General features: G+C 34.5%; 1 protein-coding gene across 2 annotated transcripts in view; it reads right to left on the reverse strand.

Annotated features, from left to right (window-relative positions):
• LOC139986812 (lachesin) overlaps positions 1-27,037 on the reverse strand; it is a 94,163-nt gene that overhangs the window by 30,525 nt on the left and 36,601 nt on the right. The gene's annotated exons all lie outside the window — the stretch shown is intronic.

A 27,037-nucleotide genomic window follows, 5' to 3' on the forward strand; every position in this document is an offset into this window, starting at 1 on the left:
CCTTCATTTTGTCGTCAGACATCGTACAGTTAATTACAGATAACGTGTTCGTAATTCAATGTGTTATGGATCGATATATTTGAATATATATATATATGTCATTATGTGCCTTTGTATCATATTTTTTTGGTTCATTTTATAATTCCCGATAGAATAGAGGACGTTGATATCGTCTTACTGAAACCTATCTGTATTATCTTCTTAATTCGTATTAAATCAACGCTATAATAAAATTGCAATATGACAGGAGAAACTTCTTTATCAATTAAACCTAAGAAAGTTAGTATTTATTTTAACATTGCATGAAATAAATTGTTCGTCTTTTTTTATAATCGAAGCTTCGCTGAATTAGACAATTTTTTAAATTACAATAAAATATATAAAAATATACAATACACACATATACGTGTATATAATGCAAAAATTATCATTGCCATATTATTTCCCGTTTATTTACGCGTAACTCTCTTTGAAGGATGTAAGACTACGCATATCTACGTCACAAACTTGTAAAATATTCTGCCTTTGCAGCAAGACATACAATAATGAAACTGGGAAGAGCTTGAGCATAAGACTGAAAGAGCATGAAACATACACCAGATTGGATTACGTACAATCGACCGTAACAGAATACGAAAAGAATCGAGTGGAGAATGTAAAACTAAAACTACAGTCTAACATCAACAGACGTATCGATCACTGGCAGCTCAACATCATCTGAGACACGTTTCCCCAATTTTTTAGCTGTACTACTTGGATTCTTCTTTTATACTTCTATTCAATTGGCATTTCTGAGTATCTTTAGAACCGTAGAATAACATTCGATAATCGTTGGACGAACGATGAACTAAACTATTGACGACGCAAACGGTAAGTACTTAAATTGAAAAGGTCATGAAAACATGGGTATATAAAGTTCTCGTCTTAATTTTCTCATAAAATTCAGGGCTTGTCTGTTTTTTTAACGTTAGCTAAAACGTTACCTGCTTTTTCTCTCTGCCATATTTCTAGAGGTTTGATTTAAAATTAAAGTAACCATAACTCTTTATCTCTCACGATTAAAATTCATTGCAACCAATCCGGCCCCTGCTGTAGTTATCCGAAGAATATAAATTGGAAATGGCGATTAAAAATTTATTGTTTCGTTATTGCCATCCATTAGCGACAACCGATTATTATTACAAACTGCTATTATGACTCTGGCATCGTCGATACGACAAAATTATTATTTTCATGTAGTTCCCCTTAAACGCGAATTCTTTCAAACCTATCAAAAAACATTTACTCAACTGACGATTATTTTTAAATCTAGTCGCACGATTATCTTTGCATTTTAATGATGGTACGCCAGTTGAATAATCAACTGCTCTACATTGATTTGACGTGCAGCGTACCGAGGCCATTGTTACGTCGTGCGATCGTTGCAGTATATTAGTGTCAGATGTCGTTTACGAAATATAATTTACTGTTCTATCAGTTTAATTACATTTACAGGGGATGCTGAAAATAAATACTTTGGATTTTAAGCCATGCCTACAGGCTATTAATCATTAATTTGTCGATACTTCCTTGATTGATTCCCAATACGTTGGAAGTTGTTGGAAAGCCTGTTCAATACCGTAATGCAGTATCAAAACATTTTTAACAGATGTTGCGTATTTATCGAATTTCAAGCGTGCGTTACAAGTAAAAATTCGATACAAATTCTAGACGACTCAATAATAATAAATTATACTCCACGTCCAGTTCGATCCACGTATTTAAACAGTTGCGATAAACCATCTGTATACATGTACGAACAAGGTTTTCAACAATTTCGAACAGTACTAGGAGGTACCGAAAGTACTTACGATTAGTACAAAAATCTAGTTAATGACAAAAAGTCTGCGGGGCACTTACAAATCAAATAAAACATACGTATGTTCATCGTTGAATTAATTCTTGAATTGGGAAATATTAAGCAGTCACCTTTATACATATTCAGTATACATAAGAGGATCGCGCTACGTTTGCAAGACTCAAACATTTCCATCGAGTGATTCTAATAGTTAGAATCGTGACAGTCTCAGAACTTCGATTTATATATACAATACGTTGATACAGCTGATAATGAATTGTAAATTCGTTCGGCGTTTACACTATATAGTATGACGAATTGTAATATTCTATCTCTATTACAAATTAGCATAAGGATATGTTCTTCCGATGCACGAATCTGCTAATAAAGGTTCAAGCTTGAGTCACGTTCAGTAGAAACGTGACCTAATGTACGTATGTTGACAAGTTAGCAAATAGATGCTGTAAATTATCTTGCACACAAGTATCTTAGTATCGAGGTTACTGACAAATCGTAGTAAGTTATACATCATTATTATAATATATAAATAAAATTGTTATTCAAAATATTGTTATTCAAATAATATTATTTTATATATTTATTTATGGTACATAGATCAAAGAAGCGAACTAACTACTGGGATAAAAGTTTATTTCTATAATATCCAATCCTTGGTAAAGACATTGATGAATTGTATTAAAGGTATTTATACCTACAGTGGCATAGCCAATTTGTATAAAATTTCATAATTTTATTATATATTAAAATTATGATATAATTAAAATTTTTAACTTTTGACATTTCATCAGCACCATAAAGATACTCAACTGCTACGATTCTATTGGCAAGATTTGAATGCAATCTGAAAATTATACACATTTACTTATATCTAGTAAGAAAAATTAGTATACTATGTGAATAGTCACCTCAAGTATACAAAAGGTATGAAAGATGATCCCACGGAATACTAAGACTTATTAATAATGTGGATGATTGCCTGTGTAAGTAACAATATAATAATTAAGTAATAATTTCTGTACATTTTCAGGGTCCATTATTTATATAAAAATGGCAATCCAGTGTCTCTACGTAAAATTTCAAAATGTTTCGTATAATAGAAAAGATGTCGACAAGTGAAGAAATACTTCTGTGAGCCACTGTAAATGATCGATGTTTCAAAGACAGACGATAAGGTAGACTGTACGGCGACTTGGGACAGCGTGTCAAACTTGGTCGACTAAATAACGAAATACTATTGTAGGCGTGATAGATTGACAGTCTGATAGAATGTTTAAAGCTGTTCGACACGATTGTGAGAAAAGACGTCTGGCGTAACCTGCGGACGGAGGCGCGGTGAAAGCCGGTGGTGACGTTTTGGCTTCACCAAAGTGAAGTAAGGAGTAACGTGATGAGACTATAGTCTCATAGCTCTAAGTCCTATGATTAGATGAGCTTTGCGAACCGTTTCTCGCTACCGGTTACACTTTCCAACATGTACTGTAGGAATGAATTTATTTGCGTTTGCAAACACGACGAAGCTCTTGAATTATTAATTGATGAAACATCCAATATTCTATTGAACATTTTTCTATTACAAGCTGGTATACCAAAAATCATTTTTTTTTTTTTTTTAGATTGTCTCGCAAGAATTTGTCGTTGTCGCAACATTTAATTGCTAGTATTGATTATTCTGAACGATTACGTTACGTTAAAATAGCAAACAAAAATTTATCGCTGCGAACGATTTTGGACAGTTCTGAATAACGAAGAAAATATTTTTGCGACAGTTGGAAATTTTTACCGATATCTGCGTATCTTATCGTTACATAAACGAATAACTACATAAACGAATTCTTCGCTTTGTTATTTTTAAGCAATATTATTCATACGCGAAATATATCGTTCAGTATAATCTATACAATTTAAATATTTCTAATAATATTTTTGTTGGCACGAAAAGGTACTTTCCTTTCAAATGAAAAGTTTATATTTGTTTTGTAATTTCCCGAGTGAAATTTTTGTTGTCAAAAGCCAGAGGAAATGTTACGTTCCCATAATATGTACTTATCTTCTCTTTCTAGTTAATTTATGTTTGGAGAAACCAAATCATTCGAAAACAAGGACGTATACGTACGCACATGCTTTTGGAAAAAGAGTAAAATTAATCTTTTCTAAACAAATCATACGTACTCCACTTCTTTACCGAGAAAATAAAAAGAGAATAACACAATATTTCATTTTTATAGCCTTCAATAGTTCCATATCTATATTATCGGACATATTTCTTGAGAACTTGATCTTTTCAACCTTATATTTTACACAAACACGTTTATTGCACTATAAATATTTTCTATTTTATTATTCATGTGATACCATACTGGCTATCGTTCATGAAATTTTTATCACATTTATTGATAACTTACGTGAAAGTATTATATTCTATGATATACACTAACGCTAAATATACCCTGTATCTTCTATATACATTTTCAGCTTTCTTTTAAACTCTACTAATGTAATCGTGTATCTTATTACACTGTTAATGGAATTTTGTATAATCCACTTGATAAGATTTCAGCGAAACGTCCTTCTAAGTAATATGAAATTACCAGAAAAATTGGAATTCTGAAAGAAAAACTAGTACAAAGTGCACGCAACGATGTAAATTTCTAGAAAATTGAAGAAGCTAGAAAATGTCAGAGAATTGTAAAGAAAGGAATAAAAATTACAATAAAGTGGCAAGAAAATCATCTCGACTCCTCTCGGTGGTACTCTAGATTTGGTAGTCAAACACGAAAATTCCATAAAAACGAAACTAATACAGCGATGAATTTCAAATTAAGCTGCGCTAAACAAATTAGTCGGTTAAACGTATTTTAACGGAGCAGTTGTTTCAGGATAATAATTTTCTCCGCTAATTGTGGACGACTTCTTGTTTCTACATCGTGCATTAAAAGATAAATGGAATAAAAAATATGCAGATAGATGAAAAATGTAAAAAATGATGAAATAACATTTCAGTGGGGCTTTAATTAAACAGTATCAGTGCTACTTTTATAAAATGTAAGAATGTGCTTATCTTTTTATATGTCTGAGTCTGTGTTTCTTATTCTACCGTTTGAGAAAACTGAAAGTAAATACCAAAACTGGTTATCACGATACAATTAATTATAATAGGAATCTTTTCTTTTTAATGATAATACATTTTCGGTCCTTTGTTTTCAGCAGTCTAGAAACAAGATATTGCATCTTCGTATTTTTAATTAAATTTTCCATTCAATTTTATTTATTGTCTGTATTACAATAAGCTTATTATTCCTAACACAATGACAGACAGTTTTCGAGAGATAGGAATCGACAAACTAGTTTTGTGTGTTTCACAGGAGAAGCTATAATTACAATTTGCCAGAGAAGAACCGCGTTGAATATGTAATATTGAACGTAATTTTTGTGACGAGTGGTATCATTTTCCACTGCAAAATATCAACAACGAAATTGCTTTCATACGTAACGTATGTGTAATTGATTGTGAAAGGGATCAAGAATGATGTAAACACATGCGCAGAGTAATTGTAACAATAATCTACGAATAGTACTAATTTCTTAGCAAATTCTTCATTTCTTATACGCTGTATTGTTTTAAACGTTTCAATTGGATATTCGTATCTCTTTCATTAGAATTTACAAACGTACATTTACATTCGAGTACTTAAGCATTCAATTATGTCATCGTTGTGTCGTTATTATCATTGCCATACAAAATTTACCTACGTTCAAAGATATCTGTAACTTTGGTGGAAAGGATAAAACAACGCGACAGACAGATTTGGGAGAGAATAATCGAGGGTGACGTCGTTAATATTGAAAATAACGCAAGGTCAATCGTGAATGCGTACGAAATAGAAAATAAAAACGAAAAGTTGGTTTATTAAAGGTTGTTAAATCGTCGCGCATCGGCGCATTCCTGTGTTTTCTCAACGGTAGAAAATATTTCACGGGCGTTAACGGGACAGCACGACATTACTCTTGTCTCGCACGTTTCGCTCCGAGATTTCTCCGTTCTCCGTTCGTATCTTCATCTCTATGTGTCTTTATCCTCTTACGTTTTCACGTTCCTTCCATTTCTTCTCTCGAGCCGTGTTATCTTTCAATCTTCTCCTTGGAAGGCAGACAGCCTCACCTTCCTAGCAATCAAGCATCGAGAAACGTGTTTGCCGGAAACACTGAAAATATTCAAATCGCTAGCGCGACTTTTAATATTTTCCAATAGATTGTGAAATGGAGGCATAGGAAACGACAAACGATAAACGGAAAGCGATAAACGATAGAAACGATAGAGAAAGGAAGATTGAAACGGAATTGGTGAATTGAAATCTATCGCGATATCCGCTTCAGTGTGACGCGCCATCGATATATTGACACGTTTCGCGAAAGACTCGCAAAATTTGAAACGATTTGCCGCGAACGTTGACATTGAAATGACGGGCATTTAGCGGTGGCGGAACATTCAAACATTGCGACGTTACGATGTATTCGTTTTTCCTTCCGGTGCCATTTCTTCTTGCTTGGAATACCTTCTGTTTTCACTGGCGTTCTCATTTATGCGGCTTTCTACCTCGCCCCGTGTTACTCTTTTCTTTTTTTTCTTTTTTTTTTTTTTTTGCTTTCCGCTCCCTTCCGTCCGCCCTCTTCTTTTTCGCAGACGAGCACCACCTTTCACGTCTTATTTTTTTCACTCTTACCCTCTTCTCGAGCTTGTTCGTCAGTTCTCTTCAGATAGCACAGAGAACCACTCTCGACGTAAGTAATATCTAAATTGCTTCCGCGTTTCAATTTTTTCTTCGATTTCAGGCTTATTTGGCTAAATTGGGATAAAATTGTTGCGAAACCATGGGATCGCTGAGAAAGAACGACAATACTGCAAAGCTTCTTCGTTTTCTATCCTTCCTTTCCCTGATACTTTACTTTGGTTCGCTGGTATGTGTTATTCGTTTGCGTAAGTCATATCGTATCATTCTGTATGTTCTTAACATTTTTATAGGATTATCATTTACACGAGATGGTTATCGTAACCAAAATGGTGAAACATTTTTTGGCGCTTTCCGGTAACCTGAGAGAAAATGTTACGGATAGAAATTTTGTGAGCATGTAATCAGTAACAAAGTGCGCTATTAAAAATTCGCCAAAGTATTTTTCCTTCGACAAAAAGTCAGGATCGTGCTTACTCTCTTATGAACATGGAAACAAATTCAACAACATCGAATGAAGTAATTAACGAGCGAAAAGTCGAATTACGACGAGTTTATTTATTATTTTTAGCAACTGAAAGGTATCTTTGAATTACACTAGCGTTTCTCGGGTAAATAATTTTCAAATGATTTTCCAATCGACTTACTGAAGAAAAACGACTTAATCTGATATTGATGATAATTTTTCCTCGATATTTATCATACCCGATGAAAGAAATTATATAGCCATATAGAAGGATAAAGATAATCTTAAATCTTCTATCGAGGAAAAGTATTTTGACATTGTTCAATATTCTACTTTCTTATCGATCGAGTATTAAGTAACTTTATCAGCCTATAATTCTCATTTTAAAAACTCCTCATATACGTTACGATCAACGTTTGCCAGTCCACACGAGCTTAACACTTTGACTGCCACAGCAAAATCGCATGTCTTGTCCAGGACGCCACGGGAGTATTTTTATTATTTAAAGCATATAATGACAAAATAATAATAAACTGATGATGTAAGACAACATTCTTCCCCAATGGACCGTTTATCTTATTGGTGGTCACGGGTGACCACCGTGGCGCCTTGCTAACAGTTGATAGCGACATATTATAACAGGGCTTCGTTTATTCCAACAAACCATTCGCATTCGTTATTTCGTCGTAAGCAAAACGTGCAGAATATATCGTTGAAACGTGTAGAAGATATTAGTAAACAGTATTATGATTATTTTTATGACTTCGAAGGAACATTCGGCTGAAACGGTAGAGGTCCGCAAAAAAGATTATGTTTGTGATGAATCAATGGTAGTAGTAGATTACAACAGAGGAAAATGTGCTGTAGATTTATCAGATCAAATGATAGCATATTCTACACCACATAGAAGAACCCTCGAATGGTATATAAAATCAGCTTTAGAGTTATTGTTAAATACATCAATTTCAAACGTGATGATACTCTATAAACAAGCAACAAAAACAAAAGTCAAGCTACCAGATTCGCATTTATTATTTCGTCGTAAACAAAACGCGCGGAATATATTGTTGAAACGTGTAGAAGCTATTTGTAAACAGTATTTGCTCATTCTATATATAATAGTAAAGTGTGTGCACACTTCTAACTTCAATTACATGATTATAAAGCAGCATTCACGATCATTTTCTAAGGCGTGTTTATAATAATATTCGTAGATTACTCCTCAAAGATATGGATGCAAAAACAGTGCACCGTTAGATGCAAGATTTGTTCTCATTTTTTTTTTTTTTTATTGATGTTCTAATAAAAATGTTTAATTGCTCAATGGGGCACGTTTTATTTGAAAGTATCTTCTATTTATCGGTTATATTCAAAATGCCCCAACTGTCAATGTTCATACAATTTTTACAATTGTAAGAAGTTCAAGCGCTCCGGTCATCAATGACCACCGTGGCAATCAGTTGTTAAACTTCGCTAGGAAAGGTAATTCGATACAGTAAGAATATCTGCAAAGATATGTTCGTAAATTTTCTTTCTGAAACTGTTATCGCTACAAGTTTCTGCGTACTATATCTTTTCTCCTCAGCGCTTGAAGCTAACGAGAAAAGTTCATTTAACTATCTTTTATGCGATTCTGTTTACGGAAAACAGCAAATTTTGTTTTGCCATTTTATATCTGATCACTTCCATAAAAGATTCACAGAATGATTCAATTATGAATCACTCCTGTCTGGTTACTTGTTAATTCATTCGCTTCCAATACGTCCTAGCGTTACTTGAAATTATTGAATGTTTCTTAAATTATTGAATTATCTCTGTTTCACTCCATAATGCAATATTTTAAGATTATCGATAGGTTTGATATGTTTCGTACACGAACGGTTTAAAGTATTCTTACAAATAGAAATTTGTACGAAAATACAGTTCACAGTCTCTCTTTCTACGAGCAATAAATTAGCTTGGAAACATCAAGAATTGAGGTTTTGGCAAGGTTATCTTAAATGTCTTCTTTGTGGCACGATAGATGTTGAGAAACGTTGCCGTGTTTTCCTTAGTAAACGATCATAAGTTACGGTAGTTAGCGCAGTTAGGACTCCGCGTGAATGTTCGGACAGTAAACTGCACACGTGCGACGAGAAAATCCAAAATTACGATGTCCCAACTAGCCGAACACGAGGAAATCTTACTGACTGTAAGTTATGTTCCGCGTAACGTTCGAGAAGAGTATTAATTCCTTCCACCGAGTTCGTTTCACGGTATTTTCTGCTACAAGCAACACAAAGAACAACGAAGTGTGTGGGAATGATCGAAAGGAGAAAATTGCGAAATGTCGAGGATGATCGATTGTTTTCCTTCGGTTATCTGCCAGCGGTTGGAACAAGAAAAAGAAAGGGTGGGAGGAAGCTAAAGCGGCAAGGTATATTATTATTTGAGCTGTTAGAGTGTGTCAAAGAAAATGTCTCATAGATAAATATACATCCAAAATAATAACGACAACGTCTCCCTACGGAATAGCAGCGTGAATGACTTGTAATGTCTGTTGTCCAGAGACTGAAGTTAATTGCAATATCATTATGAAAATCGGCGACGTGTAACGTTTGTCCTAGTTACGTTCGACACGAAGACCTCGTACAATATCCACACTACGTTTGACCGAGTTAATATAAGGAAGATAAATGTATATCTTTATGAAGAATTTTTCTTTGAGATCGATGTTACCATTAGAGTAATCAGGTCCTTTATCCGAGTTGTAAACTTTCGTGTGTGTGTGTGTGTGTGTGTGTTCGTACGTAGGTGTAACCTCTGGGAATGAAACGATGACAACAGTTTTAATCGGCCTTTCTCCGTCCAAATATTACACGTACGTATACTTACGTGCGATACATTTCATTAAATATGTTAATACCATAACGTGTCGCAATGCGATAAATCACATTAATTGTTTGAAATAAATAAATTGAATTACAAATGTCGTATATAATGGTGGTCGCAAATTACGTGGCGTCGAAACGACTAGTATACGTTCTACTTTCGGTTAATGGTTATAGGCAGCGATCCAACGCAACGATGTAAATAATTCCTTAATTCCAGTTTACGAATATAAATTTTCTACGTTGTTACGCGTGCAAATCACAGATATACGTGTAACGAATGTAACGTACAACGAAGTTTCCGAAGTTTCATGACGAAAGGAAATGTTGTACCAGATATATTTGTAACTTAATATATTTCTGAAAGGAGGTACACAAGGTACGCGTGTTAATCCACGGAAAGCGAAACGTCGTCAAAATTGGAACACACGAGCGGCATAGCATTGTCTAGTTCTGAAAATGGCCGATCCAAGATCACTGTCATTACGACTAGGGGGGAAGGAATATCCATGCTTTAAGAGACTCATTTTTTTTCACGAGGGGTGGAAAAAAAGCAGCTACGTTGCTCTTAATCATTGAAACGATCCCCTGGTACACATCGACGCACCTTCTCTACCATGCGTTTCCTTTCCCTTTTTTTTTTTATTCTCTGAAATGCGGGCGTGGAACAAGAAGGGGACATGAATACGATAGTTGGTTACTAAGAAAAAGAAGCGGGAAAGCAACAGACGGGGACAGGCTGGCAGCGAGAAGGAGAGAGAAAGGATCAGCTCGGTGGGGCAGAAGAAAATCCCCTTTCGGGAATTCCTTGTTCCCGACCTCGATCGATTTTTTCCCTCGCGAGCTACAACTTGTCGGACCACGTCTCCTGCTAGAAATGAAATCGAATCTTCAAGCGGTACATAAACCTATGCAGGGGGAAAGGCAATGTGTGCCCAGCGCGATAAAAATAACACGTTCCAAGCTGCCGTTAGAATCGCGACGCGACTTCGTCAATGATGCCAATGATATCTCAATGACAAGATTAGAATTGCGCAATTGTTAATCGAATGTCGGCAAAAATAATTCCGCTTCAGCCGCTTAAAGCTTTTTAAACTGATATATTAATGATCGATATATTACGTATCGTATTATATTCCGCGATTATTGATTTCAACGAAATTGAACGAAATCGAAATCCGTGAGATGTATACAAGTAACGAGATAATAATTTGAAACACGGAATTAACTTCGCGCTATATTTATAATTCTTGTCGCATAAGAACGTATAGCGATTTTTAATTTACCCTCTGCTATTCCAATTAAATAATTAATTTACAGCGCTTTATTTAAGGCACCTTCTTCGCTTGTGAAAATCCTTAATTATATCGTTATACGTGCAACATTAAGTGCGTCATTCTTTCTACCTGTTGCTGTAGTTTCAATCCCCAGAGACAGTCGAGAGGGAAATAGGAAAGGAGACAAACTATCGTAGAGGGTGTGAGAAAAAAATTAGTCACGTGCCTATTATGTATGCGTACCAACGGTTTCTAGTGTATTCTGCCAATTCCTCAGTAAATGAGTAAAGGAAGTCGTGACGATTTTAAATACAAGATTCCCTTAAATGAAACTGCTACGTGACTGGATTCTTGGTTCCTTTTCTTTCGCAAACGTATAATTCTGTAGTCGTGCTATTCGAAAGGAAGCTGCCGTAAGAAAGTGGAATCTGGTTACACAATACTTCGTACTTAGTACAAAATACGTGAGCATATATATAAGCGTTGAATATTTTCTAAACTAAACGTATTGTTCGTTTAGACAAGTTCTTCGGAATAATTCCACAAATGAAACGAAAGTGGATGGTTTTAAACAGCGAGCGCGTGTTCAATTGTGTACGTGATATTTTCCTCGAGCTTAGTATAGCCAACAGTTTATCCCTCTTTTTTATTCTTTCATATAAATTGTATCCGACGTTTTATTTTATCAATATACGTTGGTGCTTCATCGTAATTTGCCTTTGCCCTTTGAAAAACAATTATAAAGATACGAATTTAAAATGCGTAAGATTCAACGTGAACTTATCTCGAATAATGTCGTATCTATACATATGTATCATAATCGGAGTTGTTTATTACAGTATTTGATTATTATATATTTATTACAGTAATTCTCCTTAATACAATACGATAACTTTATAATATTCAAATAGGATAGAAGGGCCAATTGTACCTAATATATGTTTAGTTATTATAAGATTTAAACGATTTGATTTACAATTGAGTCTAATTAATTATTATTCCTTGGCAATAGATATTACGCTGGTAATATTTTACGTGTCGTTGCTTTTCTGCATTTTCATTGTTCATTGCTCTGCAGTTAATGTCACAGTTGAAAGATAGAAGCAATATCAGTGTTAACGATGATTTATCATAAATCTTTTGTATTTTTACACAGACCAAGGGTCAACTCATCGAACAAAAATGCCTTCAAAATTAACAACCTCCGAATATTGACCAGCTGTGCATTGATTAAGGCGAGAAAGACCCGAATGTTCATCTCTCATTGTCTTCTTTTTTGTCATCACTTCACGAGTGAATTTCGTCCCTATATCGTCGTTTCAAATCAAACAATAAGAATATCTGTGATCATTCGTTTGATATCCATTTTATACAGCAAATGGATCAAATAGAATCATTAAAAAAAATCACATCATTTTTCAAACATTTATATTCCGTTCCTAAATAACGTGTCTATCGGATTTGAAAAGTGAATTACTTAGAGTATGTGTGAAGAAGTTTAAAAATTGTAAAGCACTCGGTATTGGATTCACAAACAGAGACATCTTTTCGCACGAAAGATTATTTAAATTTCTAAGGTATATTGAAACATAAAAAAAAATCAGATTACTTTGAACATTACACGTATTGTATATTAACAGTCTAACAATAAGACTAACAGAGGATGACCTGTAACATAAATTAATGAAAAGTCAATTAGCTTTGTAGATGATTAAAATTTGCGACTCAATAAGGGTAAGCAGAAAACTTGGTCCTTGTCGCTGTGTAAACATAATGAATACACGACGGTAAAATAATGAAAACGTGGTAAAATTAAATTTAATCAAGAAATTAATTTCTTAAAAAATTGCTTTCACATTCTCTTTCAAGGAAATTATATTAATAATAAATAAATAAGCCAACTACTTTTTTATCATCTGACAATATGCAACGAAAGAGCGACAATATAAAAAGATAATTAATAAAATACTCTAGAACATAGCTGAATAAAATTGCATACAGAAGATGTTTTATGGAAACATTGAATTGAAAGAAATTTACGTAAAAGGGACGGGCGGTTAATAAATAAATAATAGAATTTTGAAACATAAATTGGAAAATAGAATGTAACACAGAAGCAATTCAGAATGTAGATTGTTTATCGGTTAGATTGCTTCTACAGTTTTGCTCAACTAAGAATACACGCATACGTATAATATGAAAGTGACGTAGCGTCGACTTTGAATTTCGTGCAACTGGAAATTATAGTTATTATTACGATTATTGTTATTATTACCATTTGCATTATTATTGTTTCGTGCGTGTATTTGGCAGAATACAGGCGAAACGAGGAAAGAGAAATGAGAGAAATGGAGATGCGAAAACAAGTATACATGAAAGAGAAATGCACCTTTTCATAATTTATAAATATCCCGATAGGGAAGCACAAACGGGTGTTGGGAAAAATTTCAACGGGGATCGAGATTATCTTGACAATTTTAGAGGAAAGCAGCGAAGGGACGAACCCTCTGCGATTGCGGGTCTCTGGATAAATAGCGACGGTATAGTTCAGCCTTCGGGGTGAAACGACAACGGCAGGAAGGAAACAGAGTTCTACAAAGGATTTTGTTGTGCACCTGTAGATTCCTCTTTAGACGTATACGTCGATTTTCCCGTGCGTACAAACTCTTCGACAAACCTGCTTGTTTTCAGCTTTTAAATTATACAGCGTAGAATCGTCTTTTGGTCTTTCCACAATTTTACTTTTGTCTACTCATTGTCCGTTGTTCCTAAAAACTTCCACTCTACGCTTTTATTCTTTTCAGCTGTCTCTGCGATGATAAATTTTTCACCAAACGTCGAGTTGAAGTTCGTCCAATTCGAAACGAAAATGTCAAAATTAAAATACGGTTCACAAGTACGTGTATCAATTTTTGCTGAAGTAACGAAAACAAACATATTGGTTTGAATTATTCTCCGAAATAAAATTTGTCTAGTTGATCGAAGAACAATTTAACTTTCGCGTCACGTCGAATAGAATTCTCTCTCGGTCTTTTAGTTGTTTCGTGCTTCGCCAATGTTTCATTGTTCCTACACTGTTCTCCACAATTTTCTGTTACCCCTCTGGCCCGAACTTTTATCTTTATTCGTTTTCCAAGTTTTTTGTGTCTTTACACGTTGTTACATTCGTACGAATGCAAACTCAGTACTACACGAGATTATTTGCACGCCAGTTCTTACAGAGAAATTTCGCATGTTTATCCGTTTTAAATCTCCGTGATTGTCGACTCATTTTCACTATATATATTTTTTTTTTTATAACTCTTGGAAACATTTTCCAATATTTATTAATCGAGATGCGCTTGTTTTTTTATTTATTCACAGAATTTTTTGCACTATTTTGCCATCTAATGTGTATTATATTTCTCTTGCTATTACATAATTATTTTTGTTATTAGTTCGTGGAATTCTTCTTTATTACTTACCAATTAACTTCGACGCATCAGTACGAAATTTATATTATTATATATTTGAAAATTATATTATAAATGTTCTATATTATCTTTTTGGACATTTCATCGAACTATTTATCTAAGTCTTAGTTTGACTTTTAACAATCGTTCTCCTTATTTTTTTTATTATTTATTATATAGATTTGTACATTTACATTATATACTATCGTTATTAGTATTAGTATACTCCAGTTATCATGAAACTTGATTTTCATTATTATAATATGTTCTCGTGTTCGAGTAATAATATGCGTAACGATGAGAATTCGATGTTCAAATATTTTAACACTAAATATTTAAAAAAGTGATTTCATGGTTACATATTTCATTAAACGATGTAAACATTTTTCACTTTTTGTGTAAGTTTTACTTATTCTAATAGAATTTGTACTCTCCTCGATCTTGTGGAATCTATCTTATCACTTTATGTTAACAAAATGATAATTTTAGTCGCCTGATAAAGCGATCGTGTTAATAGAAATTTTATGTCTTGTACTTTTTACAAGATACTTTTATTATGAAAGTATCAAGATTTTCTCGGCTAAAACAAGTTTCAACATAGTATGATGCAAGTCTATTCTGAATTATTATACGTACAGAAGAATAATTTAACTTGACAATGATTTGGGATTATTACTAACGTTAAAATAAAAATAGAAAAGCAACGCTGAATTGACAAAAGAATTAGTTAAAAATTGGGATAAAATTTACAAAATGTACGATTATATTTTACGAATGAAAATAAAAGAACACGATACAAATACTTTCTGTTTAAAGTTATAACAAAATTGTGAAATAATGATGGACTGGATTTTTATCCGTTAAAGTGTAAAAAATAAATTTTGTAAATTTTAAAGTATTACCCGAATATCACATAGAACGAAGATACGATTTTAAATTCATAATCAATATTTATGATATTTTAAATTTATCTACTTACTTACTAAATTTTCTGAAGTTTGTTTTGTTAAAGTAAATTTTGTAAGTTAATACTCGGAACGTATTAATACTTCCCTCGAAAATATTCCCTTTAAAAGCCTCAGCTTCGTTTTAGGGATCAAGGAACTTGCCCTGGTAGACTCACATTTTTTAACAAACGAGAAATCAATCCGTTGTTATTTCATAATTTCTGCTATATCTTCTCGATAATGTCGTTATATGATATTTGTTTTTCATTCTTATTCATGAAATATCCTGCTACCGCTTGGCGGAGGAAACACGAGACACTCTGCTTCTATAAGACATAAGATATACCCTGACGACAATGTAATACTCTCTTGCTTATTCAATTACTTGGCGTGACTACCAAATAACCTGAAATCGGTGCTGTGATTCACAACGATGAAAAATCGCGTAACGACAATCTACGTACAGAGTGTTTTCCACGTAGAACGAAGGCAGGCAGAGGCGATCACAAATTTCACGTATTGCATCTTTTGTTTAGAAATACCCGAGTTTGCTTACGGTAATTGTTAGCCCGAACGCGAGATTACAAGAAAACTTTCCATATTAGAGAAGATCGTTATCGGGATCTCGCGGGTCCGATGCAGCAGACAAAAGGTTGTCTATAGTTGCTATTCACGAGTTTTTATGTGTGCACATGAATAGAAGCGTTTCTAGGCCAGACTGTAAGAACACCGAGATTGTGGCAGCCCTTCCACACTCGCCATCAGAGGGACGTATACCAAAACACAATTTCTCGAAAGTCCTCGCTTCCGGAATCCTTGCTTTCATACAAATAATCCGCTGACCTGACCTGCATTATCTCCGCTGAGGAAGCCTTGTGTCCACCAACAGGCCTCGCACATATTATTCCTTCCTTTTCATTCTCTTTTCTGCTCTCTTTTTCTCCTCTTACATCGCGTTACGAATGCTTGCATCGTTGACTAATTGTGCGATAACACGTGCAAGCAATGGCACATATTCGTAAGGTGTTGCCACCCGGAAGCAACATGCGCGCGTTTCCATTGAATTCAATTTCAATAAATTGTTGCTGCATCTATGCAAGTTGGCGACAGAAAAAGGAAGAATACACCTGGGACACGAATGTAACGACAGATCCATTCTTCGCGTAATCCGTTTGAACCGAGCGAAGTCGAATTTGAACTCGTCTTTTTTATCAGAATCCTGGCAATTCGTTGGAGATAACGTGATAAAGATTTAACGGGAAACATTAAACTCTAGAAATTCGTATTCTTCACACCTTTGAAATTATTGTTTGCGTCTGTCACTTTCCAATCAAACTCGTTGCTGGAACGACATTTTACAGCAAGACACTAATATTTGATTAAACGTGGTCGTAAGGGAACATGTGTTGCAATTCGGCTAGTATTACAGAAATTTAATTTTAATCTTACAAATGTTTAGTACGAAGGAATATTTCTCAGTTAATTACTTATTCGAGAATATTTCAACACATTCTATCATATCGTAGTTTATTTAATATTTATCGTCTCTATGCACGATACCAATACAATATTAGTACTATGTATATATAATAATTTTTACTACTTCGATTTTAATATGTACAATATTCTATAACAAAGTACTAACTTGTCATTGCTAAGTATAGCTTGATATACGAATAATGTAAATCCGGATGCTAGTAACAGTGCTGCCCAGTTTTATACTTCCAACGAAGCATACTTTTTGGAACACAAAGTTCTACATGGGAGACATACAACGATCTAGTTACGCGGAATATAAAGAAATCGATTAAGAATCTTTCGAAACAGCGTTTTCCTATTTTTTCTCTGAGTTTCCCAAACTCCCTCTGGCTATAGATTCGTAAGATATTTCAATCTAATGAACAAACCCGATTTTTCAAATTGCAAAGGACAACAGTGTTAAATAATAATTTCCATTTAATGCTTCCGCTTAAAAATCGTCAGGAGTTAGAATACCGCAACTCGAAAGTCAAGAAGTAGCGAACCCAGTGAACGAAAAGCTCATGTGTTGTGAAGTGGGTGAAAAACTCGTGGACAGGTAAGAGACGAAGGTGGTGAAGAGGATACAGATTCAGCAGTCGTCAAGCTGGATGATCCAAGTTGGATGTTGATTTTACCTCTGTCCAGATAAGGAAAGAGGGTGAAGAAAGGAAGCGAGAAGGAAAGAGCAACAAGCATGGCAAATAGCCTTTTCTGACCTAGCGCGTACTGTTCCGCCAGGAAGTAAATGGTCGAGGTGCGAATCCTGTGTTTTCGTCTTTTCGCATATATAACTAGCTAGTATGAGAAACTCTAATTTCCTTGATGCCACTGAACTGTCACCGAGCGAAAACCTGACTTTTCCTTGACAATCTAATCATCAACGCTGAAGTACAACGTACGAGGAATTTTATTACTTTCTGTGCCTCAATACCAATTACTGTTCTGATACGTATTGAGATATGTATAATTTTGTGTGCTAGACTAGACTGGCCGCGTAGTAGTGACACACGTATGTGAATATGAGTGTGTGGAAGTATATGTGTGCGCGGTGTATCGAAAAACAGATGAATGTAACTGTTCCGTTGGCAGTGTGGTATGAAAGATGGTGAGACAAAGAAAGTGCCGAGACGCGTGCAAATGTACATCGACGAAGATTCCGGAAATCGTTTATTAAATAAATTTAAAAACTATTCTGATATGAATTCTAAGTGTAACCTTAGTATTCCTTTACTTTTATTTCGGCAATTAAGATCCACAGTTCTCAACAATACGTACATGTATTACTGATATGATCAAATTAACGACACACGCATATACCATATACATGTTACAGATTGGAGAAAGAGCATTGAATCGGGTACCGATAATACGTGTAGAACAGATTTTCCTGGAATTGAATGCAGGCTGCTTGATAATTCATGGTACAAATGGAGTCAGGCAAATTCTATGGCTCGAAGTAGGACAAGAGTCAAGGATAATAAAATTGCTTACGAGAGAATCGAGTTTGAAGATGGTGAATTTAATCGATAAATACACAGGAATAGACAAAATAGAGAAGTCACTCTACATGCGAGGTCTTCAACGCAATTTTCTTAGCCCTGATTTTAGTATTATTTTGAGTCACAGTCTGCCTAACTCCGTCGAACTGCGGACTATCCTGTATGGACTATTTAGTTAGCATTGATCTAAACAGAGCTTGTAATGGGGCATAACATTATGGATTACGAGAGAAACTGAGAATATTCTGCTATTTCTACTGTGTATTGCATAGTGTCGTTATAGATATCTTACAAGAAAAGCGATGTTTGTCAAAACTGACAGGGCCTATCGAAATTATTTAATTATAGTTGCTTCAGGATTCCTATAATGTCCTATCGCTTATTATACCAACCTTTTATTTATAGAAATAAATTTATTTATAGAAATATTGCTAAAAATTTGAAGACATCCTGTTCACGAAGAAGAATTGTCTTGGCCTTGAGTTACATTTTCGAACGTATAAATAATATTCGATTCCAGAAAAATCTTCTTTTCTCAATATTTATCGATCATGTGCGTTAAATTTAAGCTAGAGATGAGCGAAGGTCGTGTAGTCCCGTATTCTTCGTGTCTCAGTGGTGGAATCTGTCCTCGATCGAGGTTCGACAGTTTTATTAATTTGTCTTTTCTCAGCGTGAAGGTCATCAGAATCATATACAGCCGTAACCGTATCCATAGCTAAGTACGCATTTGAGATTGAACGATTAAATTTAAGATCTTACAGTGTTTTACACTTTCGTAAGATAACATCGAATCGTAACTTCAAAGTAGAAAATATTGTCACGTACTAATAAAATTTTATCAACGCTCATTAATACGTATTATTATGCCTCTAAATTCATGAGAGATTGATTACTCTAAAATACGAATATCCAAGACCGATAGTAAAATCCACGTATTCTACAGAGTCTACATTTTCTCAAAAGAAACGAGTTATTTTTAAATCTGGTACTCGTTTAATCTTTATGTACATTGTACACATTATACGTTTATTTCTTTGTAGCTCGTTTCTACGTACAGTACAGAGAAAAGCCTAACATGTCCAAAATAAGCTTCTTAATTGTTTAGCGAGGTGCCACCTACATAGTGTGCGTCCTTATCGTTTGTGATTTGCTATCGAAAAATGACGTGCGCTATGTCAATTCGTTTTTAGAATTATTTCTTACAGAGAATTTGTCTATTTATTTATTGAAATGCGAAATGCATCTCGCTCATAAAGTTTTCTCGTAATGATTAAAACATCATTTGAGCGATATCTAACAAAGATTATTCAGTGATAAATAGACTAAAAATATAGGTCATGAAAATCTCTTCTCTAAAATTACTCGAATGTTTGAAAACAGGCTTTTTTTAACTAATAACGCATACCATGGATATTCAGTTGCAATTTAAATTTTTATTGTAAAATACAGGCATTTCATCGCTAATAGAGGTCAAGAGAAAAGAAAAGGAATTAACTAGCTTTTTCCTTACATGTACATTATCCTTGTATACGCCATTTTTTATTCGACTCTTGTTACTGTTAGCAATAAATCTGTTCCATTCCATATTGTAGTATCTACAGAATATGTGCATATTTTCTTTAGTAAATTCACGATATGTTCTAAAAGACAGAAAGTCATTTTTGAACACGAATACTATCACATTGCCTGCGACCGTGTACGGCAATATATTCGCAACTTTTGCAACTTTCGTTCTCAGTTATCGTAAATATCATAAAGTGGGTATTTTCGGAAGATCAATTTGAAACGCGTGTTTAGGAGCAACACATCGAAGGAAATCTTACAATTTTGTTAAAAGTCACTCAAAACCTCACGTTTATCTCTGTATCGTCCACTTTGCTTTCGGCTAAGATACGTTGAGCAAGGATGTTCGTGATATTCCGCAAGCATGCTAGTTAAATTAATATAATACGCTTCCTTCGATAAAAGTAACATTTTTTGGGACTGCGTTCGAAAAATTCCCAAAATACGAATGTTTAGGTCTGTTAGATCAGAATCATTTCGAATCGTTTGGATTCTTACTATCCTCACATCGAGTCGTAACTATCGTAACAATCGCGCAGAAATTTTTAAGCACTGCAGAGTTTTGAACGACGGTGTGCTGATTACAAAGAAACCTTCTCGAAGGACCAAGCTCGTGGTGAGATACGAAGATAACTTTGCTCCAAGCTAAACTATACAAAGTCGTTTAAAGCTATACTATAGAGTAGAGACGTGCTTGCAAACTATGAAGACCTCGTGTGAGGTATCTTTACAAACTGTTATTAAAACAAACCTTATGAAACTTCTATTCGAAGAATTTAAACGTTCGTACGTGTTCCTACCTTTATACTAAATAACCAAACGTACACGTTTACGTAATTGACGAATCAGTGGCTATTTTATCTCCTTGTACAGGTCGTTTAACCTTCGACCAACCGCACACCGACCGATCGCCAATATACCAAGCTACGAGTTTATGATATATCACTATCATTGAGCGCCATATAAAAGCGAGGGTCTGGTTATGGTCATCTGACCCGTGGACGTATGGTTCCACGGCTGTAAAGTAATTTCTCAATCTCCAGTTTCGTAAGCAAAAAGACTAGGCAATAATAGATCCAAGACGTTTCTCGAAAGCAATGATTAAGAGTCGGTGTCATGAACCTAGAAAAGACCTAACAATTCGAATTAATCTCTTTAACGGTAATCGGTCAAAGAACAAAAAAAAAGATTTGGCAGAAACTTTCATTTGAGTTCGTACTTGGACAGCAGTCGACCGTAGTCAATCATATAAATTAGTACATCGCTTGGAACTAACGTAACATCTACTCCCTCAGTCTCCGCATTCGAACAAATTGCCACAGATTAATTCGGCGTTCAACCGGTCGTGAAAGAATCGTTCCAGTTTGGTTAACTTGAGGTTTACGACTCGAAGAAGGGAAAATTCATGCGGTTCAATCGTGGTGCTACGAAATCGATTCGACGACACGCAAGCCAAAGGTGACCCTGATCACAATAAAACTGTCAACCGAATTGGGTCACATTATGCGTTCGGATCGTGTTGTAGTCTTCGAGATTTGGGACCGTACATTCCCAAGAGGAAAATCTTGCATCGATGTAATTGCACGTCGCAACCGCGTCGCTTCTGAAGAACGACGATCGAGCTTAATTGGCAATGCAAAATTTTCCTCTACAATTTCTTTCTACCTGTAATCGGAACAGAGTTACAGTTCAACCCAATTTACTTGACTCGCTCTGTATAATTCCCTGTACAATTCAGATGTTAGCATGCATGGCTCTGACACGGTTGAGAATATCGATGAAACTTGTTCGAAAAAAGCGAAATCTAAGGTATTTGCATTTTAGAGAGTTTGCGACTAGGCGACGGATCTGGTCATTTAGTTTAGTTTAGCTTCTTCGCCAACCATTCTCAATGACCAGAACAACTGACATAAACTCGAAGTTTCCAAGAAACCAAGACCATTGTAATGGGTCATCAGGCACCGTGTCTGGCAAATGTAAACCGGAGGAAATTCTGTATAATCAAACTTCCATTTACGTAAGGCACAGCTGGTAACTATCGCTCCGACCTTGAGGGTAACGCACCAAGGAAGAGCCGTGACAAATAATGGATATTCATCGGAACGAATCAATCACCGTGTCCTAAGATCTTCGTTGAGTGCATCGAGAGTAGCAATCTCGAGGATGAAACATTTCAACACGAAGCAGTTTGCAAGTACAAAGGAAAAGGAAATCGGTGCGTCTAAAGCCACGAGCTCCAAGATTCGTTAAGTACTCGATAGTTGTGAGCGAAGATATTGCAGTCTGAGTAATGGGTTTGGACTTGTGATTCTTCGCACGTAGCGGAGCTTTATTTAATATGATTACGTAAATAGAAAATTTATCGACGTCGAAGAAACACGTGATATGTACAGATTGATTCATTACAAGAGGTTAATTACAATACACAAGAAACATTATCGCGTTTCTCTCGCGCTTCTTCGTGCGTGGTGCATACGTAAAAGTAAACGACATTTTTCACGCAAGTATAAAACACGAGGATCTCCGCACTTAGCAGATATAATTCAAATAATTCACTTTCGATCCCAAGTAGTTTGATAGATGTTTCATCGGTGTACCAAGTGGCAATGTTACACGCAAGAGCACTGTTCGTTCGCAAGATCACTGCACTGCGGTTTAGGTACAAAAATGTGGTGCCTTTGACGAAAACTATATTTAGTATTAGATTAGTATTATATTAGAAGACTATATTTAGTATCTATTATTCCAACGAAATTTCGAAGCCATTTTAATAATTAAATCACCACTTACTTAATAAAAAAGGAATTGGGATTAAATCCCGAAAATAATCTATCGGTTAAATCTACTGAATCTATGCAAGAAGATGTTGAAAGATTATTTAGAGATTTATCTTATTATATTCGGCTGCTTTTCATAATAGACTTGCTGCAAATATGCAGTGGCTTGCAAAACTACTGATGCGTGTTATATAAAAAGAGTTTTATCGTTTCATTATCAAATACAAAAATTATATTGGGAAAATTTCAATATAATCTGAAAATATACGTAGAAGTTGCAAGATATTTGCTGTATATTTATATTCAGTAAAAAAAAGTAGTATACTGTGGCAATAGTTACCTCGAGTATATAAAAATTATTAAAGATAATCCCACTGAATACTGAGACTTATTAATAGTGTGAATGATTGCCTGTTTCAATACTTTTGTGATCTCTGCAAAATATACACATCTACTAAATGTTTCATAACTTTTGTACATTTTCAGAGTCGTTGAAAATTTTACTAATATAGTCATGATAGTTAGCTGTCATTACGGTACTGGTGAAATTTCAAAATACTTCGAATAACACACGTCAGACGTTCATAAATGATGTCGACAAATGTAGGGATATTTTCGTCAGCCACTGTAGGATTTTTTAGATGCAAATTCGTTAGATTGGATGAAAATTAATGGACAGAATTGTACATTAAATGAAGCTGTCCAAGCACACGTATTCACATTTTTCGAATGGAGATTTAATTGGGCTTTTTAAAAAGAGGTTTAAAGGAAGATTAAGAATCTGGTAAATCGGCGAGGAAGTGTTGAACCTAAAGTAGGACAGTTACAGGGTGTCCTACGTAACTGGGTTAAACTGTATCTTCAAAATAAAAATGGAAAAGGAACTGTCATAACGGAAAATAAAACGGTCTAGAATAAAGTCTTTCCTGGATTTAATTTTATGTAATTTTATGCTTCGGTGCATCTAAAGAGTGCAGCTGCACCTGTCTTTTAAAAGTGGAACTCTATACTTTGATTGCATTAACCGCGACGTAGATTTTCACACTTTCGATAAAATTATTAAGATACTTACACATTAAAAGTACTAGTTTATGACTTATCGTAGTTTGAAATTTGTTATATTATTTCGGTGTATTGACAAACATTATGAGATATTTTCGTATTCAAACAAATCTACGAATTGTCATCTATTGCATTCTACGAGATTTTTCTATTCTTTTTCTCACATTAATTTTTTTCTTTTTGTTTGTCGAGGAATATTGTTCTCAAATGTGTTGGACATACCAATGAGAATGCAAAGGAACATTTTTTTAAAGGATTGAAACGCAGAACCAGACCAAACGATATCGGATAAATGAAATTAAGACATTCGAAATGGTGAAAGCGACTGTGTGATATTAAATGTGAAATATGAATTCTTTGATATAAATAAAAATTATTAGGACAAGTCGTTAAGCACGGTATATCTCGTGCCGTGCTCGGTGATTAATCGCTTCTTCGGCATACTTGCAGTCTATGATGGAATACAAAATTTTAGTTGGAACATTAAACTTGCCCTATTACACTTGCTACCAAAGGGATCCATACAAACAGAATTCTTGAAAGTTCTAACCTAACTATTCCGTTCATACAAATACGTCTTGCGATCTAGCCTCGACTGTCTCGGTATCTAAAGCACGGGTCAGCTAGGAAGCTTTTGTTGATGACTCCACTGGATGGACTCAAAACTTTCCCTTCGTTCATTCATCTTTCTTTCTTCCTCCTATTGCAGCGCCTCAAGAATATTTCAAGCGATAAAGATGTCCCTGTCTGTTCCAAGAGAAAGAATTTATTTAACTTTACGAGAACGGTGCAGACAATTAATTATGAGAAAAAAATGTTCCCATTTATAAATTCTTTAAACAAAATTTTAATCAATCTATATTTTAATTCTCCAAATTCGATGGAATTACAACTTGCGTCACTTTCATTTAGCATAACTAAGAAACAGAACACGTTATTGAAACTGTCTATCTCCGTATTGTTTTAGAACCTCAAATTACATGGCTCCCTTCAAATTTTTAGAAAAGAATGAAATTAAATTAAATATCCTTTTGATACGACAAGCTTACACGCGGATTACTATCTCTCTAGGGAAAATCAAGGGATGCGCAGTATAGTTGTCGTTAGAAAATAATAACGACTGGCCAGCAGCTTCGTAAAAGTCGTATACAAGAATCCTGGACGTCCCAGAAGACCTTATAGCACTTTATTTAAAAAGTCGTGGATCAAGCATTAAATCTCGTTGCTTAAAGAAATCCACAGGGGGATAACAAAATCTACTCTAAGAGATTTTCAAATAGAAAGGATTAATGTTTCGGCATAAGTCTACCCATATAAATAATCCAATAACCATATAATATATACCACGAAGATCAACAGCATAATCCACATACGATGATGAGCAGAAACTTAAATAACCTTAATAAATAAACTTAAATAAGGTTGATATTAAAATGTCTATGTGTCTATATGTCTATAAGTCTATTTGTACGTAAAGCGGATAATTTATCATATATACTTTATTATATGTTAGTACGCTATTACGGTTTATGGTATCACGGATAGAAAGATATACGGGATTATTATATTTTGCACTGTAATAATTTCTTGTCCGCTACTGCTTTTAGTCTCTTTGATACATTTTCTTATCAGTCTATGGATTATTTCTAGTCCAATGTTATATCATACTGCTGGTGTCCTTGTACTTCCTTTTCCAATAGGCCATACATTTCGATTACGTTTAGATGAAAACTTTGAGCCGGCCATTCCAATGGAGAAAATTTCTTATTTGTAAGCTCGCTTCATCCATTAATCCTGTTATATGCTTTACATCTCAGTCTTGTTGGAATATAATATTTTCGTCGTATGAAATTTATGCAGAAATTTATTATCTCGTTCGTTGCCATTGTTTGGGTAAATCTTTTGCTGTTCTGCAGAATAATGAAAATAGCAAACGAAGTTGTAATTTGTAAGAAAAATAAGTAGTTTCGTTATATTAATATTAAGTACTTTTGTACGTTTCGTATCCTTTTATTCGGATGAAGTAAAATGTAAGGAAAGCATAAAAGCAAGATAACGAAGGGAACTCTATCTTACTTTCTATTTTTCTCTGTTATAAAAAATCTAATAGAAGAAATTAAATAATTATACAGAAAATGACAATCATCATCTACTATTCCATATTTGATAAAATGTGTAAATGCTGTCAATTATCTAAAAAGGAATCCTTTGGTTCAAACATCTATATCCAACATTTTTTCCCTTCAAAATACTTTTACGAAATGACAATTATTGATTTTTACGGAACTTTGGCAAGATTTCTAACACGAACAGGATTTTTGAAAATGAGAACGAACTTTATAGAGTTTCACATTTCAGATAATTCGATGATCAATCGAACGGTTTGCTTATTAGGTTTCAACCAATCTTTTATTGTCTACCGTTTCCAATAGAATAAAAATGCCTCAGAAATCTAAAATTTCAAAATGACGAGAGCACGTAATTAACATTAACGATTCAATAAAAGTCAAATCTTTTTGTGCAAATGGAACAAATTCCGTGTTGTAGCTGACCCTATCTCTGTGCACCTATTACGTGTTACTAGAGCCACTAACGTTACATTTTCTCCTTAGACAGAAGAGGATTTTTATAAGAGGAAATGGTTCGACTTATCGGAACGAACTGGATCTTCAAGGTCTTCATTAGGAAGTTCTTTTGGTTAACAAGGGTGAAATAGTCTCGATATTCAGAGTGCTTCAAACATTGATGGAACAAGCTGACTTCGAAGAAGATTTTGTTTCAACACTGCAAGATCAAGGTTCAAGTAACCAGATCCAGAGAAGTTCGAAACACGGATTGGTCTTGGATACCAAACCAATGTTAAGGTAACGTATTCGAAATTGAGATTTCTGTTAAACAGCAATTTGCAGGATCAGCTATGCAGACGTACTAGTTTGTTGTATGAAGCAACAAGCTACTACATTTACATATAACGTAAATTCTCTTGCCATTTGGTACGAAGTAACGTTTAGAACG

Source organism: Bombus fervidus, chromosome 4 (assembly GCF_041682495.2).
Source record: "Bombus fervidus isolate BK054 chromosome 4, iyBomFerv1, whole genome shotgun sequence".
Taxonomy (NCBI): Eukaryota; Metazoa; Arthropoda; class Insecta; order Hymenoptera; family Apidae; genus Bombus; species Bombus fervidus.